Source organism: Lynx rufus, unplaced genomic scaffold, assembly GCF_022079265.1.
Source record: "Lynx rufus isolate CCGP_SWC_20201006 ecotype Redwood Valley unplaced genomic scaffold, mLynRuf1.p SCAF_15, whole genome shotgun sequence".
Taxonomy (NCBI): domain Eukaryota; kingdom Metazoa; phylum Chordata; class Mammalia; order Carnivora; family Felidae; genus Lynx; species Lynx rufus.
Genome location: NW_025814829.1, coordinates 29,933,970 through 29,953,686, shown reverse-complemented (window position 1 = coordinate 29,953,686; position 19,717 = coordinate 29,933,970).

Sequence of the window (19,717 nt, the reverse complement as noted above, 5' to 3'; positions counted from 1 at the left end):
CCATTTTATGATGAGGGCCTCCATCTCGTGTGCAGGGAGGCTTCATGGCACTGTGAAAGAAAGCCAGTTAGTCATGAGGTAACCCAAGTCCTCTGGAGTAGGAAACAGGAAGCCGAATGACACGCATCCAGCCACAGATGTACTAATTCAATTTCATGCCTCAACGTCAGCTGCTCCTCTCCACTTAAAAGGAGCATTTGAATCCATCTGTCATCATCTCCCCCTTTCATTTTCAAATCTCTTTGCTCTCCTTTCTTTCCCTTTACCTCCTCCCCGGCACACCCCCCCCCCCAACTTGATGAAATAATGGGACACATTTAAAATCCAAACTCAGGCAATTCAAATTCTGAACTGATGTGATTTTGTTCCATTCTGAGTCACCCTGGAAGAGCGTCTGGGGAGTAGAAATCAAGGGGCCAAACGAAAAAAGCAAGTGAGAGACAGAAGATTTTGAATGCAAATCAGCCTCCTCTACCCATTTGAAACAACCTGCTGTGAACTGGGCTCCAAAGCCTGGCCCATTAGCACCTTGTTAGGCTGTCAGAGTCTGAGCCGCTGAACCGGGTGATAATGGGGGAGAAATGGCTTGAGACCTTTTCCATCCCAGCCCCAGCTATTCTCCCCCCACTGACTCTGGGACCCCAGGAGCGGGTCTGCTAAGAGTAGCGCAGAAGAAAAGGAAGGGGGAGAGAGAACAACTTCCTGAAACACATCGTTACAATTGCTACATGCACCTACCTAGCAGAAAGGAATACAGAGGTTAATTTCAGTTTTCTTGGAGTAGGGAGCGATTAATTTTTGTGTGTGGGAATCTTTTTGTGCTTGTTCTGTCCCGCTTCATTCAATATTGAGATTTAGTTGAAAAAATAAAAAGATGTTGAAGACTACATGATAAAATCTTGGCGATTAAGTCTTAATCCTCATAAGACAAATCCTCATATATAAGATGTATGGTTGGCACACCTATCAGTAAACATTATTTGCAAATGCTTTTAAGAATACAATACTTGCTTTATTTGGAGCAAGGATTCAGAGAGGGAAAGGCCTGCTAGGAGGTCCTCTATCCTATTCTCTTCCAATGCTTGGGTGGAGAGCATCTTTAGTGGTGTAGACTGTAGGAAGGCCATAGCTCTTGCTGATGAGAATATTTACTTCTAGATATCGAAGATATTAGATATTCCATTGCTAGGCAATAGGAATATTTTTTTTCCGTCCTAAAAATGCACAATTTGTCAGGTTTAGTATGAAATAAGCCTTACTGACTTTGATGAGCCATTGGAAATGACAGTGGGGAAATAAAATCTAAGGTTTTTGCCAAAAGGTTTAGTGGGATGATGATGCCTTTAAGGTCAGGCTTAATGAGCATGGTCTAATTTAGGGTCAGTGACCGTATAAACTTAGGACTTATACCCAGAGGGGGAAGAAACAGTAACCATATGAGTTAACGTGGAGAAAGTCTGGAAAGAACAGTTACTAGAACAGTTCCCAGATGAACTCTACCATTTCCACGCCAAACTTCTTTGAAAGTATTTTGAAGTGATTCTGTTGTCATTACCAGGATGGTTTTTAAGGGGTTTTGCTGGGAGTAAGGGGATAGATTTCATAACCTCCCAAGGTCACCAGAATATTTCTGTGTTCTGAGGCTATGCTAAATACCGATAAGAGATAAATAGCCCAAGGGTATTTGTTTTAGTGTTCATTTTGGAAAGGCGGTGGGGATTAGGATTCACAACACTAGGGCGATTCTTTTGTCTCTCTGTCAGAATAAAAAATGAGTAATAAATAGCCACATTACACTTAATTTTATAAAAGTGCAAAGTAAGTGCAAAATTTTGCAAATTTTTAAATAGAGCAATGTAAGTGCTAACCGCTAATAGTCCTTTGCTTTCATTCCTAAGGGAGCTTTCTCCCACTTTTTTCTATAGGCAGGATCCCTGAGGCTAACTCAACATCCCGCTATTCTTAAGGGATATGGAAATGTCTCTGGGACAGCTGTACTCCCCTGGCTGAGGAGCCCACAAGGTTAATGAACACCCACAAAGACTGAGGGGGAGAGCGAGCGTTCTTCCCTGGATGATTAGCATGCGGGCATTCTTTCCTTTGTGGTGATGATGGTCAAGAAGGTGCCTGGCGATAGAGGGGAAAATGGAGAGTTTCTGCTTCTTCTGCCTCCAACGCTTATTAAAATTCATTTCCATTCAAATAGCCATCGTCTGATTTTCATCATCAAATAAGCACACGCCGTACATATTTAACAGGCAGGAGACCTGTGCCGAGTTCATGTCTTTTTGAAGTGAAGGCCTGTTCTCTTAATGACTGTCCATGCTTATCTCTGCATGTAAATTTCTCCCCTTCCTCTTTTTTACCCCCTCCACTTTGCTGCTACCCTGGTTCTGGGATCTTTGATAGGCAGCCTAGATGCCTATTATCATGATAATTCATTTGGAGCGGAAAGGAATCTCCTCCACTAGTCTAGCTCATTATAAAGGTGAAGCCCTTGGGAGGGCAGGCTGGGAATGAACAGGTTTACAGAGGTTTTTTTTTTTTTTTTTCCCTCTACAAGAGGCAGAGACAGGATGGGGGAGGGAGGTTTCCTTACTTCTCTGCTTCGGGTTTTTCTCCCTTTGGAGCTGGCCTCCATTCCCAGACATGGTGATTGTCCTTCAGTGCTTCTGGGGACCATCGTCAGCTGGAAGGCATTTCAGCTCAGGCCGTTCTATATGGAACAGCTGCTGGGAACAGCTGGGCCTGCCCTACTGTCGTCTGGGCGAAACCAAGTGGCAAATGTGAGTGTGTTGGGCTTCCTTAAAGGCTCCACGTGATCTGATAATTCAGCACAACACAAAGATGCTGGCCTCTCTTGGGGTGTGCCAGGTGGACCCGGGTAAGGCTTATTTTATTTTATTTTTTTGTAAGCATAAGGGTCATCAAAAAATCTCTTTGAAAGGTTTGTGCATCTCCAAACTCCTTCAAAAAGAGTATCAAGAAAGCAATCCTATCAGCGTTGAGAGTTTTATTAATTAAAGTCATGACAAGACAGAATTTTCTTACGTGATTCAATTTGTAAAGTATCTCATTATAATTACAGTCCACTCAGGACCGGGGAACAGATAACTTCCTTTTCTTTTCTTTTTATTTTGTTTTCACCTGCCTTAAAAAAATCCACTTTAGGTCTAAAATAATCTAACTCAGGCTCATGGGTTGGAAAATCATCTCTACATCTGCAGAGTCCTGGTGTAGAGGATGGGGGGAAGAAATTAGTTTTACAAAGCATATGCTGCACCAAAATATAAGATAAGTGAGATTTGGGATAAAGCAAAGAAAAATATTTCTTGCTCTGGGTCTGATTCCTGTGATTTCTTTTTTCTGTTGAAACATATTGTGTCTCCTAATTTTAGAAACTTGATTATTCATAGGAAGTTCATTCTGATGGAGCAGTTCTCCTGTTTTTCAACAAAGAAATTGGACAAGTTCAGAAAGTTTGTCCAAGCTCCTCATTTGAGTGTCTGGAAAGAAAATTTGGTGGCAGTAATTGCCAGGAGCTCATTTCTAGCCTTCAGGAGCCTCCAAGAGTAGCCTGGCTCAGCCTAATTTAAACCCCAAACGACCTGATGATACCTGACTCTTTATTGCTTTGGCCACATTGTTTTTCACTTAGGGAAAGCCACCACTTGTGGCTGGTAGAACAATAAGAAGAAAGTTGTGTAGATGTAGAATTATGAGAGTAGCTGTTTCAGTCTCAATACCAAGGTTGGCAAACACTCCCCTTTCTTATCTGCAGCAAAACACAGCCAAGGCAATGTGAAGGATTCCAGAAGGGGCAATATGGATGAAACGATTTATTAGATTTACAAGGACTGAAGGGAAGTGCTAAAGCTATCCATCTCCTATACTTTATTGAGAACAGGACCAATGATTCAGACTATCAGGACAGTATCTTCAAGGCAGAATTGAAATCCCAAAGTAAGCTGAGAATAAGTGCATGCATTTTAGGGGAATAAGGATCAAAGGCCAGAGTAAAAAGCACATGTAAGCCTTCAAATACATTGAATACAAATCTGTCTGTAACAGCTATGCAGCCACATAACTTTGTAAATAGAGACCTCATTTCAGATGGTCTGAAAGATTTCTTTCCCCTTAGTTCTTTCTTACATTGGAAAGTAAATTCCAAATATCCGGTGACCGTGGGCAAAATTATTATTTGGGTCATGTGAAATGCATGTGTGTAAATAAATAAAACTAAGAATGATATAAACAAAAAATACAATTTAATTGAGACATATACCCAGTTAGATCTTTTCTTTTGGCATGATGGCATTATCAGAATAAGTCAAATTGGCTGAATACGTTTAAAAGTGTCCTGTGTATCTATGGGTTTGGAAACTGAGTAAATCGAAAGACATTTGATTTAGAATCTTGACAATATAACACGCTAACATGTTTGTCTAAGGGCACGGGTTTCATTTTTTTTTTTAATTAATTTTTTTTCAACGTTTTTTTATTTATTTTTGGGACAGAGAGAGACAGAGCATGAACGGGGGAGGGGCAGAGAGAGAGGGAGACACAGAATCGGAAACAGGCTCCAGGCTCCGAGCCATCAGCCCAGAGCCTGATGAGGGGCTCGAACTCACGGACCGCGAGATCGTGACCTGGCTGAAGTCGGACGCTTAACCGACTGGCCACCCAGGCGCCCCTTTTTTTTTTTTAAATTAATTTTTTTTTTCATTTTTAAGTTAGACATTGATTTAAAGATGCTTTTTTTTTTTTTTTTTTTTTTTTTTGCCTTTGTTCCATCAGAGAAGACTGGTTTCAGCCCCTAAAAATGGCTGGTTTGGTAATTACGATCTATGTGATCTGGGGCAAGTTTCATTTGTCTCTGCTCAGGCTTAGTTTTGTCAGGTGTAAAATGGGGATAGTAACAGTGCTTAGTGCCAAGATGAAACTTGATAATAAAATTAAAACAGCTCACGGCTCAATAGTAAATGTTAGCTGTGATGATGATGCCAAAAAAGTGGGTGCTAGAGCCTAGGACCCTTTTAGAAGAGAGCTCTGAAGCAAGGAGAGCGCATGCACCAGGAATTCACTGGTTATTGCCGGGGATTTAGGCTAAAATATTAATTCCCGTGAAAAAGTATTCACTGAGTATCCACTAGGTTCAGGTTACACACTCTGCTTTCTTGTAGACTGTGTCCACATAAAGGTTATAAGAAGCCCAAACAGCTTAACTGTGTCTCAAGTCAGAACAATGCAGGTGCAACAGAAGAGGCCCATCCATGGAACTATGGGAGAGACATGTCACCCTCAGCAGGGAGGGAAGTGGTAAGAGAAAGTGTAGAGAAAGGAGTGAAGATGCATCCTTTAAGAATGAGTATAGATTTGAAAGGCAGAAATGTTCACTCATTTAACAAATATGTATTGAATATCTGCCAGGTACTCTTTCACGTGGTAGAGATTCAGCAGTGAGCAAAGCAGCTGAATTGCTTTGCTTGGTGGAACCAGGGAGGAACATTGGAATGAATGTTCTTTGGATTTGGAATAATAATAATAATAATAAAAAAAGCCCACTAAACTTTATGATGACAAGTAACAGTGATTTCCACATAAATATCTTAAAGCCACAATGCCTCACTTATCTCTATCCAACAAGCATAAAATTGGGATCCATTTCTCAGAATTAGAAGATGATTAGAGACAAAATTTTATAGATAGACGTAAAGAGATAAAATCCTAAAGCGGAACGTGTACTCTTCACTCTGTTTCCTTGACTCATCCTCATATCCATTAAGTTTTTCTATTTGACATAAAGATAATAATTTTCTCAATATATCCATATCTATATTTATATCTTTTCCATCTCTCAATATAAATTTCCTTTTGAGAACTGCATATCTAAGTTCTTTTATAACTAAGAGTCTTCATTTTATTTTCCAACTTGCCCACTTGGCACATTTCAGCTCCTGTCCCTTTAAGTCTACTTCTCCTTTACAACATGGCACTCCCTAAATATCTTTCCATAGTACCCAAAACAGCTTACTGAAGGAAACAAACAAACCCAGTTGGAAAATAAGACTCAATGATGCCAGCCCGAGCTCTATCAATCTCCCCAAGGGAACAAAGTAGAAATCTAATGTTGTTGGATCCTGGCACTCCTCTCCTAAAATGAAAGATTACTGAATTAAATATAACATTAATATTAGCAAATTTGGTGACATAATTAAAAAAAATATTTTGTCTATTGGACAGGCACAGTTACCCTTGGTCTGCCTAAAGAGTTCAACATCTTGGCCAATATCGATCTTCATGAGTTTTAAAATCCCAGAAGCTCATACAAACCAGATGGCCCCCCCAAATTAAGATGAATGCGTGTAATTGTCATTCAAGACTCTCAACGTTAGATGTTGCCATATGTGTGAAGAGCTGGCCTCCTGTCTGTGTCCCTGTCCATGGTACTAAAGAGCCCACCATGACTGGTGGGAAGGCTATTAGTGAAGACAGGAGTAAATATTAGAAAAGCGTGTTTGAAAGCAAGACTCTGGTGGTGCTATTTCTTAGAGATCCACGCATTTCATTTAAAACTTTCACAGTGCTGATTTACTAACAGTGTCTTTTTAATTATCATCCTCTCTCTTTGGTGATTGACTGACCTTGGGCCTTGGGAAGAAAATGTCAGAGTTTGCAGGGGCCTGCCCCTTTTTAGAACAGGTATAGGGATTTCTCTAAAGGAACATGTATTTATTAAAGGCAGATGGTTGAACAGAGCTGGGATTTGTCACTTCCTATTACAAAAACTTATTTTCCAAGATTTTACAACCCAGCCATAAAAAATTATATTGTCGGATAAAACTTAGGAAAGAAAAGACTCTTTCAAGGCTAACTAATTAGGAGAAAGTCCCATAACCTGCAAGTTATGCTCATGGAAGTTAAGGCAATGTTGGACCGCAAGTGCCTAACTATCCACCATTTTTTGTGTGAGGCCATGTAATTTAAAAATCGATAACCAGGTAGTGTATTTAAAACTTCAGACCCTAGAGTCGTACAGTGCTAACCAGTTGGAATTGGTCTTAGAGGGAAAACGTTCATAGTGGTGCCAAGAAATGGTGGAGATGCTGCCGTTCATGAGCCAGCCGTTCTGCATCGGTTGTACTTTCTACTGATACCATTGTGAAGAAGAGGGTGAGTGAGTTGGCAAGAAAGCCTAATGCTTGATGCTTTTGAAATCATTAAATAAGATGGCATTACCTCAGCTTATATCAGGGCCACCTGAGCCTTTTTAGAACAGGTATAGGGATTTCTCTAAATAATGGATTTTAAAAGTAAAAAACAGCAGTTTCAAATTTAAGATTCCTAGTCTTGTACTATAAATTGGTTCATATATCTTTTCCTCAACAGAAAAAAGAAAAAAGACAGCAAAACAGCCTTTTCTTCCTGGAGTGGCTGAAAAAGTAAAACCTATAATTACAACATAAAAAATGTTTGAAACTTGCATTTCAGATCTCTACAACCATTAATATGTTTGTCTAAAAAAATAAATTACAGATATTTGATTGTATGGGGAATTCTTCACAGCTGTGACTATCTAGATAAAAGAAAATAGAAATGATAATTGTAAGAAAGTGCTGCATTAATTCTGGTGAATGAGTTAATTTATTAAATGATTTACACTGAGTACTTAGAACAATGAATGGCACACAGCAAGTCCTTCTACTATAAATATGCTTTGTTGTTGCTGATGATGTGTTTTTTATTGTTGTCATTAAACAGATAGGGTAAAAAAAAAACTTCTACTCTCTGGCCTCAAACGCACATTATCAGTTAAATATAATCACCAGAGGTGCTTGGCCAACTTTCTTCCCTCTTCCTTCCTTTCTTCATCCCCATCCCATTATGTACCTCTCAATATGTGCTTTCTTGTCCTGATAATCTTAGGCAAAAGTATTATAGCTTAAAAAAAGTTAATTGTGAAAGGCAAAAGGTCTCTGTGGGTCATCTAATAGTGATAAAATGGTCCTTAATTCAAATTAAATATATATATATATATATATATATATATATATATATAATAGTCAACAGTTTAGTCTGGAATCCAAAGAATAAAATAATTGGGGTGACTGGGTGGCTCAGTCAGCTGAATGTCCAACTCTTGGTTTTAGGCTCAGGTCACGGTCTCAGGATTCGTGGTTTCGAACCTCGCACTGATGGTGCACGGCCTGCTTGGGATTCTCTCTCACTCCCTCTCTCTCTGCCCCTCCCCAGCTCGCACTCGTGTCCTCTCTCTCTTTCTCTCTCTCTCAAAATAAAGAAATAAACTTAAGAAAACCCAAAGAATAAAATAATGGCCTCAGTTTCCTCATATGGAAAATGAAACTAGTAAGACCTTTCTCATAGAATGTAATGGAGATTAAATTAAGTATCTCCAAAGTACCTAGACTAGTGGTTGGCGCTTGGTGCCTAAGTGTCTTTAAACAATTTTTTTAAAAATAAAATAAAGAATCTTTGTTATTGTTCTTGTTTTTATTTTTCTCACCAGAACCAGAATGCATATGAAGAGCTCACAGAGTCTGAGACTGTTCTGGGCAGGAGCCAGAGAGTAAGGCACTGCTTCAGAAACTATCCTATAAATAACACAGCAAAATTAACTCAGTCTCTAAGGCTCCAAGAGTTCTCATGTCAGGCCCCACATTGTCTTTGTATAAATTTTCCCTTTTATATCTCTCTGATGCTTTCCTCCTAAACAGAGAATATACTTAAGGCCCTACTCGGTCAATGGTGGGGCATATGAAGCTACTTTGCTCATCTTAGGGCTGAAGGTCATACCTGGTAGTAATTTATAGATGTCAGGAGTCATTGAATCCAAAAAGACTCTGCTGAAGGCGATGTTCAGGATTTCGGGGTAGGCTCTATGTATATCCCCTACCTCTTCCTTAACTTTTATCTCTGTTCCAGACCAGAGGTTACCTCTTTCTGTTTCCAAGAGGATGGAGACAGATAGCATGTCTATTTCTGGCTGGATTCTCCAAGAATCATACGTAATCCAGGCAGCCTTCAACATCAGATGGTCCTTGTGCCTTTGGTTTCCCACTGCTAACCAACTTCTTAAATTTATTTCATTTTCTCCAAGTCATAAATTCTGTGACCATCCCTTTGTTTCGGGTCCTTCCTAGGCGGGTGTCTCCCTGTAACTCTCAAATTTGTATACTGGCCTGATTTCCCTCCACATACAACTCTCTACCACCAACTGTTTTTTATTTGTTTAATTTCACTTCTAGTCTTTGTTTTACCAAGTTGCACAAAAGTTACTGATCCCATACATAATATGTTTACTTTTACATTTATGTTATCATTACTTCTGCCAAAGTCAAGCAGGCATAAAAAATTAGGGGTGTTTGTACCACAACTCAACTGAACTGATGGAAATACTCATAACTCAGGTGACTGGAACTAGTATTTTCATCTAGACAAAGTATTTGTCCATTTTCCCCCCAGTAAACATTTTTTTTTTAATGCTGGTTTGGGTACACTGATTCCATATTCTATGGTTGCCTATCAAAAGATGCTGTACAAATTCATTTTACCACTTGAAGTATGAAGTGCAAACTTTGTTTTGGTAATTGTTGATTTGTTTTCGGTAGGGCAATTTGATCTGTCCATAGAGTCAGGAAGACATAGCGGAGGGGTAAAAGAGGGAAGAAGAGTAATTTTCCTAGACAGCAGTTACAAGAAGTATAAATCTTTCTGGAGTGGAGAAGGGTGAGCTGTCATCTGAGCCCTCACGTCTTCTGGGTCTGAGTTCCTGAGATAGCTCAGCGGGGTGGTCATGTGTACACAGATAAGAAATCATCTTTTATTCTTTAGAACCTTCTCTAGGACTTGCTTATGGAATGGGGAGGGCGCAAACCCTGTTCGTTTTGCTATGGCAGAAATTCACTTGTACTGCTAAGTTGCTTTGAATAGTCAACTGTTGAATCTTTGGCTACCCCTGTGTGTAGAGCAAGGAGATAATTGCTCTGATCCCAGGGTGAGCCATCTGCTAGTACAAATTGCTCTGCTATCTGCTTCATTGAAATGCTTGTGTTCGTTATATTATGTTGAAACGTTCATGAAACGTGGTTTATACTAAGCTGTGTTCCTGGAAAATTTGATTCTATAAATGGGCAGAACACTTTTAATTGCAAGGGCTTGTCTCTCTCTTTAGATTTCTAAGCTGCTTTGTTGATTTGATCTGGGGCAGTGGAAAGACAACATCCTGTGATAGAAGCTGATTATCAGTGCCTAGGAAGATACGGCGGTGACAACCCAAATTTACAAGACTCATAACGGTTTCTAAAACCTCCTTCAAAAACAGACATTCCTGAGTTGTGGAAGCTGAAAAAAAAAAAAAAAAACTAAACCTGTCTTGTTATTATCATTCTAATGTTCCTTGTTGATGTTGCTATTGGAGAGTTCTGTTAGTGTCTCATCTATCAGCTTCATTCTTGAACTGTAATACTAGTCAGGGGAAAGTATAATGTGATAAATGCCCACACCCAAATCTTTTTGTTTGCTGTGTTAATGTAAGATTAATGACCAAGATAGCTCGAGATGGGTTTTTTTTTAATGTGTTGCTTTCTTTATGCCTCCTGATATCACACAGATCTGCAAAATGTATCTGTAGCACGAAGGGAGAAAATAATGATTTAAGTCAGAGATAGGAGTTGAGTCTTCAATTAACAAGACAATGTTAACATTTCTAGGTGGATTTCATAATTCTTCAGGCACGTCTGGTAGAAATTTGAGAAGTAAAGGTAGGGAAAGGCAGAGAGACAATGTTAGGGTATTAGCAATTTCTTCCTGCCATAGTAGTTCTTACTCCCCTGTGAATAAAGCTAATGTTAATTTATTTATCCATCTATCCTTCGAACTCCAGTTTAAAAGGCCATAAGAACCAAGACTTATGCAGGGTGGCAGATTTGCTCTGATTGAATACTCCAGTGATTTTTATCATCTGAGGTCTGTTGACATAGTAGGGGTATTGGTGCACCTGGGATCACCAGGTTGGGCCTCTTCTACTGATACCTCCATCATCCATGATGATTTGGTATGATTTGGAACACCAAATAGTTCCTTGAGTGGAATCGTTTTACAAACGATGCGTGGAGATTGTATATATAGGGCTAAGAGTTAGTAGATCCAGCTTCAAACAAAAAGTTATATACGTGACCAATGACAGTCTTCCATCATTTGCTAGTAGCCTGGAAGAGACAAAGGACAGATGGGCCCTTGTGTGGTGAAGTTAGTTTTAAAATTCTTCCTTTGTCTTTCCCACCTGTTCCGGGCAGCCAAGACCAAGAGGAGAGCTATTTATTTGAAACATCTCTCCTCTCTCTCTTCTTCATCTTTCAACACTTTGATTCCCTTTTTATTATCATTATTTATGTTTTGTATAACTAGAAAAATAATTTGTCATGGATTACATCTTGTTTGCAGGAGGCTCTAGCAAGATGGCAACAAGGCGTGCACAATATATCATAATTTAGCAGCTTCTCTTGTAACCATACAGAAGTAATGGTGGAAAAAATATATATAAACAACTCTGAGGACAGATTTTGAATGATCCAGTAATTTTGATTTATACTTGGTATTTGATGGAACTGTATTAGCAGTTAAAGTCAATGGCTAAATGATTCCCAGCACAAAATGAGCCAGAAGTACAAAAGAAGCTTTACAATGCACGATTGAGAGCTCCGAGCCTCCCGGCTTAAATTTCCAAAGTGCGATGTAAATTACAGGCCCGGTTGTCACTTTTAACTAACAATTCTACCCAATATGGTGTAGCTGGGTGATTTGTCCACTATTCCTTTATGAAACAGTAAACACCAGCTTGATTCCATTGGCTTTTCTAAGGCAAGCAGCCTCATTTCTCATATCTACTGCAAAGGAGGGGTGAATCTCCTGCCCCTGATGACAATAAGCCCCACTCAACAAACACCATGTAGACGGGCAGGAAATGCTTTTTGTGTCTATCAATAGCCCTGGCTGCCGATCCTCTTGGAGACATCAACCTCCCCGAGTCCTGCGGGGGATAGGGCCCTCATATTCCTGTTTCTCTTCCTTAATCAATATTCCTTCCCACCTCCGAACAAACCATTCCGTTCCTTTGCACTTGTTTCCTCAATGGCTTTCCCTATCACAGAGAGGAAATAAATGACAGCGTTGGAAATCAAAGCCCGGCACTCCACCAATATCAATGGAAAGAGAAAAACGCTCCAAATTTCAATCAGAGCCTCAAGTCCAACAAAGCAAAATATGCAATTAGGCAGGCAATTGCTGGTTCGGCAGTCACTGATATAGAGTGATTTCTACTACTTCATTAATTTGACTTGTATATCCTGGGCAATTTGATCATACCCCCACAGCAAAGTTCTTAGCCAGAAATGGATCTCTGAAGATTACAGATGTTATAAGGGCAAGACCATTCAGACATGAGATCTTTGATCTTTGCAGGTCAGGTGGGAAAAGCTAATAGATTTGCATAAATGCTTCCCAGGGCATCTGTATTGTGAGCAGCGATGCAGTTTTAGTCAAGGGCTTGGATGTGGACCTTTTTCTTCTTTAACCAAAACGTGGCCTTCATGCACAGAGCACAGTCAACCCTTACATCCACCCTCTGGTCTTTATTATTGTCTTTTGAATCAAAGAGCATGATCCCTGACACTATCATTCATTTGGAAAGCACCCTCGGAATCTTGCAGTTATTGATATTCACCAAATATTTACAAAGTTCTTACTTTTGTGACGTGTTGTAGTAGACATTAGGGATGTAAAAATGAACACTGCTTGGCCTATCCTTGTAGGACTCAAGGGCTAGGGGGAAGATGGACATATAATTGGCTGTTATAACCACAACAATCTTAATAATATGGGCAAATAATTGGCATAAGAATCCTGAAGACCACTGAGGGGGGAACAGCGAACTGGGAGAGTTATGAAAGCGATGTAAGAACAAGTGGTGTTAGAGTGTGTTTATTTTATGTGGGTTGTGTGTGTGTGTGTGTGTGTGCACATGCGTGTTTGTTGTTGTTTTAGAGTGTGTTTCTAAAAGATACCTAAGAACTTAACAACTTTTGATGGCGAGTTGCCGTTGTGGTGAGGGTCTGAGAGTACGTGGTCTTTACTCAGTTGAGAAGATTTTATTGAGCCATTGCTGTGTTTCTGGCATTGTGCCAGATGAACTCATTATGCCAACACCGCTCCGATATTCACCACCCGACCTTCCTGTGAGCCAGTTCCTCCAGGATGGAAAAGAAGAGGGTGGAGCTGTAGGGTGGGGAGGAGGAAACTTTGAGATTCATTACCTAAAGGTCGTTTGGAGAACAAGATGCACGTGATGTGGCTCTTCTTTGGGAGCACATCTCCTGAGCTGCCAAAATGCCACCATTTAAGAAGACACTAGCAGAGTTTTACTCTTTAATTTCTCTGCTCATTAAGCCTTCACTTCTGAGGTGTGAAAATGACTCCAAGCTGGTAATAAACGGCTGGAGAAGTCATTATTTTAAAAATGATCTTGCTCCCAAAGGGGACGGAGTGGTACAAAGCACATTAGCTCCAAGATCAGCTCCTCTGCAGGACAATGATTGTTCAAATGTTTCAGTTATCGCAAGAATAAAAAAGGGCTGTCTACTTACAGCAAGAAAAGTTGAAGCACAGAGTACCCAGACCTACTCAATAATCACACTAGTCTATTTTGGGGGGTGGGGAGAAGGCACATTTCAATGCGGGAAAATTATAGTATTGTTAGCCTGGGCATTACAATGCAAAGGCAGCCAAAATGCTCCCGGAAGGACCAAAGGAGACAGAAGTCACTTTCATGGAGTTTTGTGATGTTAAAGAAGGAACCTGGAATAAGTTGGAATAACAATAACGCTGTTAACAATGGCAAATTTCTCTTGGAGTGGTAAATGTCACTCACCTTTATGTTTGAGGGAACTTAGTTCTGTGTAGACAGGACCTCTTACAGTTTTGCTTTTTCACATGGTTCTCATTTGCCCCCCAAATTAGTGAGGGGCGATGCGTGAAACTTCGCATAATTCTGAGCCCTATGTATATTATGTTTTTTGCTATTCATACATACATACGATAAAGTTTAATTTATAAATTAGATCCAGTAAGAGATTAATGACAACTAATAATAAAATAGAACACTTATAATAACATATTGTAGTAAAGGTTATGTGAATGTGGTCTCTTTCAAAATGTCTTTTCGTACCATACTCACCCTTCTTGTGATGATATGAGATGATAAAATGCCCATGTGATGAGACGAAGTGAGGTGAGTGACACAGGCATTGTGACGTACAATTAGGCCAGTATTGACCTTCTGACAATATGTCAGAAGGAGGATTATCTGGTTTTAGACCAGGGAAACCTGCACGCTTGGAAAACTAAACCGCAGATAAATGGAGACTACTATACTTCTTAAGGCAGTAAGTCCCAGGCTTTGGGACATTAACTTTCTGTGTCTTTTCTCTCCCTCCCTCCTGGCCTCCTCCCACTCTCCCTCCCCCTCCTCCTCCCTCCACCCTCCTCCTCTATCCACCCTCTTCCTCCCTCCACCCTCTTCCTCCCTCCACCCTCTTCTTTCTCCTCCCTCTTCCTCCCTCCCCATCCCCTCCCCTTCCCTTCCCTCCCTCCCTCTCTCATTTCTTTCCTTCCTTCCTTCCTTCCTTCCTTCCTTCCTTCCTTCCTTCCTCCCTTCCTTCCTTCCCATTGTTTGTTCAGTGCTTCTGGCTATATTTCTCCCCTTAATACCATCACGTAGAATGCAATCTCTGCTTTTCTCTCTAAGTAAAAGTAAATTAAGACAATTTGATTTTGAGAATTTTTTGAACCTGCAGTAGAACCCCGTGAGTTAATCAGACAGCTCCTGTGTTGTTGCCTAAGTGGGATTGTGGGAGGTATAGAGGGAAAAATGATTGATTGAATGTGGATAAAATGTTATTCTAAGGATTCTGCTTTTCATCCAGCATTTTTAAAGTCTTTGAGCAATCAGCTCCCTCTGCTTGGGCCAATTAAGGGGCATGATTAGAGAGAAATTGAAGCTGCCAACTGGTGATACAGGGATAATGTTTCTCTTCAGGAGGCAATCTCTTCTCTGGGGAAGGGAGTTCACTCAGTCACCTCACCTCTGACCTAAATCCATTGGACCTCTGATGGGGAGAAGGAAGAGTAAAACTCCTGTGGCCTATGCAAGCCTCTTGGCTTTCCTCCTGAGGCTACTAATTATTTCCCCCCACAGCAACTTGGTCACATGTCCTCACTGCAGAATCACCCAGGGACCTGCCCTTCACTTCTAAAGGCTCATTCTCAGGTTTCCTTCTGCCGCCAGGTACTTGGCCTTGTTCAAACCCATACCAGATGTTACTGAAGGCGTAAACTGAATAACTGCCCTTTTGGTAACTGCTCTTAGACTCAGTGGTCCAAGTAGCAATCACAAGTTATAGCTCACCTCTTCTCCAACCCCTTATATTATATGGCCAACTTCCACACGATCAGTTACTCTTCAGTCCTTTGACAATCGATTCACCATCAGCTGGGAACTAATGAGGGGACTAAATTTTAGGCACTGAAATAGAGCACAAAGAAGACACAGCACGTGGTGATCTTAACTGGAGTGATGTAGTAGATGCTCTCTCATTTTGGGTTCATATTGATGAATGAGGCTAGTCTGCTGCCCAGGAAGTTTGGCAAATAGAACCCTCATGTCTTACTGGAACAGCTCAAAGGGCTTTGCCATTGCAACCCATGCTAAACACTATCGCTACCTCCAGCACCAACTTGACCATCACCTCCTCCACCATCTCCTCTGTTTCCACCTTCATGCCCAATGCCACTATGATCACCTCTACCTCTACCAGCTCTTTCTTTAAAACAATTTTTTTTCATGTTCATTTATGAGAGAGAGAGCGAGCAGGGGAGGGGCAGAGAGAGAGGGAGACACAGAATCCGAAACAGGCTCCAGGCTCCAAGCTGTCAACACAGAACCTGACATGGGACTTGAGTTCATGAACCGAGAGATCATGACCTGAGCCGAAGTTGGACGCCTAACCCACCAAGCCACCCACGTGCCCCTCTCCCATATCTTTCATTTCCACCTTCACACTCAATGCCACTATCATCGCCTCTTACCACCACCTTCCTCACCACAGGGCCGCCACTGCTGCTTCCATTTCTACCCCCACCACCTTCACTTCCATATCCATCACCACTAGCATTGTTCCCTCAGTCGTTTAAGTCAGTAAATGAGCAGGCAATGGCATCTCCCTTAGATTTGAGAAAGGTATGTATCAGTCTGCCTTCCCACTAGTTCTTTTTCTCTTGGGAGCTCTAACCGATCATTTTTTTTTTTAATTTAAAATTTTTAATAACTTAATTTTTATTTATTTATTTATTTTTTAATTTTTTTTCAACGTTTATTTATTTTTGGGACAGAGAGAGACAGAGCATGAACGGGGGAGGGGCAGAGAGAGAGGGAGACACAGAATCGGAAACAGGCTCCAGGCTCCGAGCCATCAGCCCAGAGCCTGACGAGGGGCTCCAACTCACGGACCGCGAGATCGTGACCTGGCTGAAGTCGGACGTTTAACCGACTGCGCCACCCAGGCGCCCCAATAACTTAATTTTTAAATGTAACTTTTATTTTATTCACAACTTAGACATGGCAGAGGGTATTAGCGCTGAAAATTCTCACAATACAAATATGTGCCTCTTACACAAATGGTAGCAGACTGCACGCAACATTTATTTTTAATTCTTTTTTAATGCAATGACTTGGATATCATTCCAAAAGAGTGCCTAAAGAGCTTCATTCTTCTTTTATATTTGTCTGAAATTAAATTTTAGCTTTTACTTATATTAGTTTTTTCCCTCGATGTTAGTTGGGTTTGTTTTGATGTTTTTATTCTAATTTCTTTTGAAGGATGCTTAGCTCATTGATTTGCAATCTTTACATTTTTCTAATACAAATGATTACGGCTATAAATTTCCATGTATTCCATTAGCTTCATCCCAGGTCATAGTATTTACATTATTTCATTACTTTTTCCGTTCAAAATATTTCAGGACTTCCATTATACTTTATTCTCTGACTTATTTGAAAGTGTATTTCCTAACTACCCAAAAGGGATTTATCAAGTTTTTTTTTGTTATTGATTTTGAGCTCAATTGCATTGTTGTCAGAGAACATATTCTGTAAAGTTTTTTTTAACTGTCCTTTTGCTCTATGTCTCAGTATATGATTATGATTATTTTAAATGTTTATTTATTTGAGAGAGAGAGAGAGAGAGAGAGAGAGTGTGAGTAGGGGAGCAGAGGAGAGGGGCATAAAGGGAGAGAGAGACAGAGAGAGAGAGAATCTCTCTATGTCCAGTGTGGAGCCTGACCCAGGGCTTGATCCCACAAACTGTGAGATCATGACTGAGCTGAAATCAAGAGTCAGACACTTACCAGACTGAGCCATCTAGGCACCCCTCGGTATATGATTATTTAAAAAAAATTAGTAGATTAGGCTCTGTTAAAATAGTTTCTCTTGAAGGTGGTTCTTGTTAAGAACATAATGCTCTGGTGTAGTTTGAAATGGTTTCTTTTCCCCTTTTCCTCTGGTAGCACCAGGGGATTTTTCTCCAATATTCACTGTGAGAACTTGGTTCAGTTGGTGGTGGTAACACTCACAGAAGTGTCAGTGCACTCCCCGTGCCCAATTCTGAGCCCCCTAGAGTTTTTAACTCTCAGACTTGTCCACTCTGGGCATCCAGCAATTCATCAATTACAGTTTGGGTTTTACTACCCCAGTACTGGTTTCTGTAGAAGGTTTTTCTTCCTTTAAGTCGTGATTCTTTACACCGACCTCTCTGTATCTCCAAGTCTGGGGACATCCGTTTGCTTCTGTGACCTCAATTCTCTGATGGATCTAAGAAGAGGAACAAAAACCCTCTACAGAAACCGGTACTGGGGTAGTAAAACCCAAACTGTAATTGATGAGAGAAAGTCTTTTCCCGATGTATATTCAAGCCTTCTTTGTCATAGACTAATCGACCATATGTTTGTGGGTTTAGTCTGTGCTTTCTATAGCTATTTCATTGATCTATGTGTCCATTTTTATGCCAGTACCATACTGTTTTAACTATTACAGTATTATAGTATAGTTTGAGATCAGTGAGCATGATACCACCAACGTTGTTCCCCTTTCCCTGGCTATTACGTTGGCTAGTCAGGCTTTTGTGGCTCCATAGAAATTTTAGGATTCTTTGTTCTAGTTCTGTGAAAAATGCCATTGGTATTTTGACGGGGATTGCACTGAATCTGCAGATTGATTTATGTAGTCTGGACATTTTAACAATATCAGTTCCTCTAAATCTGTGAGCACGTTATAGCTTCCCATTTATTTGTGTCTTCAATTTGTTTCAGCAAATATGTTTTAGTTTTCAGAGTACAGGTCTTTAACCTCCTTAGCTAAATTTATTACTAGATATTTTATTAATGCTGTCATTTTAATGCCTTTTCTCCTGTTTCATTTTTATTTTTTATCTTTTTTTAAGTTTTATTTATTTAAGTTATCTCTACACCCATTGGGTGAGTCATGACCCCAAGATCAAGAGTCACGCGCGCCTCTGACAGAGCCAGCCAGGCACCCGAATGCCATCATTTTTAAATGCAGATATATTTTTTAATGTTTTATTTTATTTATTTATTTATTTATTTATTTATTTATTTATTTTTAATGTTTATTTATTTTTGAGAGAGATAGAAACAGAGTGTGAGCAGGGGAGGGGCAGAGAGAGGAGGAGACACAGAATCCGAAGCAGGCTCCAGGCTCTGAGCTGTCAGCACAGAGCCCGACACGGGGCTCAAACTCACGGACCGCGAGATCATGACCTGAGCTAAAGCTGGCTGCTTAACCAACTGAGCCACCCAGGTGCCCCTATTTATTTATTTTTTAATGTTTTATTTATTTTTGAAGGAGAGAGAGACACAATGTGAGCAGGGGAGGGGCAGAGAGAGAGGGAGATACAGAATCCAAAGCAGGCTCCAGGCTCTGAGCTGTCAGCACAGAGCCCTATGCGGGGCCCAAACTGAACTCGCAGTGGTGAGATCATGACCTGAGCTCAAGTCGGATGCTTAACTGACTGAGCCACACAGGCGCCCCCCTTAAAGCAGATATTTAACTTTTGTTGGGGAGGAAAAAAATGTTCTTTTAGTCTTCTAGGTTCTTTGGCTGTTCTAATAATTATATTAACATAAGAGATATTAACAAGAGAAAAATAAATTTAATTGCATACATACAGCGGCCTCTCAAACACAACGAGGTGCAAGGACAAGCTGGGAAATTGAGGCTTCTATGCCATCTTGAGCTAAGGAATGGATTAGAGGCCTGGGACTTCAAAGGGGACAAGAATGATTCACAGGATGATAAGAAAAGCAGATGTTTGGTAATTAGACATTGGTCCTGCCATCCAAATAGGACATTTAGATTAAAAAAATCATCTCTTGGTAATAACTCTTTTTCTGAGCCAGGCCCCCTGTCTAAATTCTGTAAGTAGTTTGAGGGAGAGGCATAAGTTTTTCTTGAGTTTGATGGGTCTTGATTGCCTTTAGCTCAAAATAGTCCACGTGCAAAAGTGGCACATTTTAGGGATACTTGTTCCGAACTCCTCCTCTTTCGTTTTCTTTAAACAGTAAGTATAGT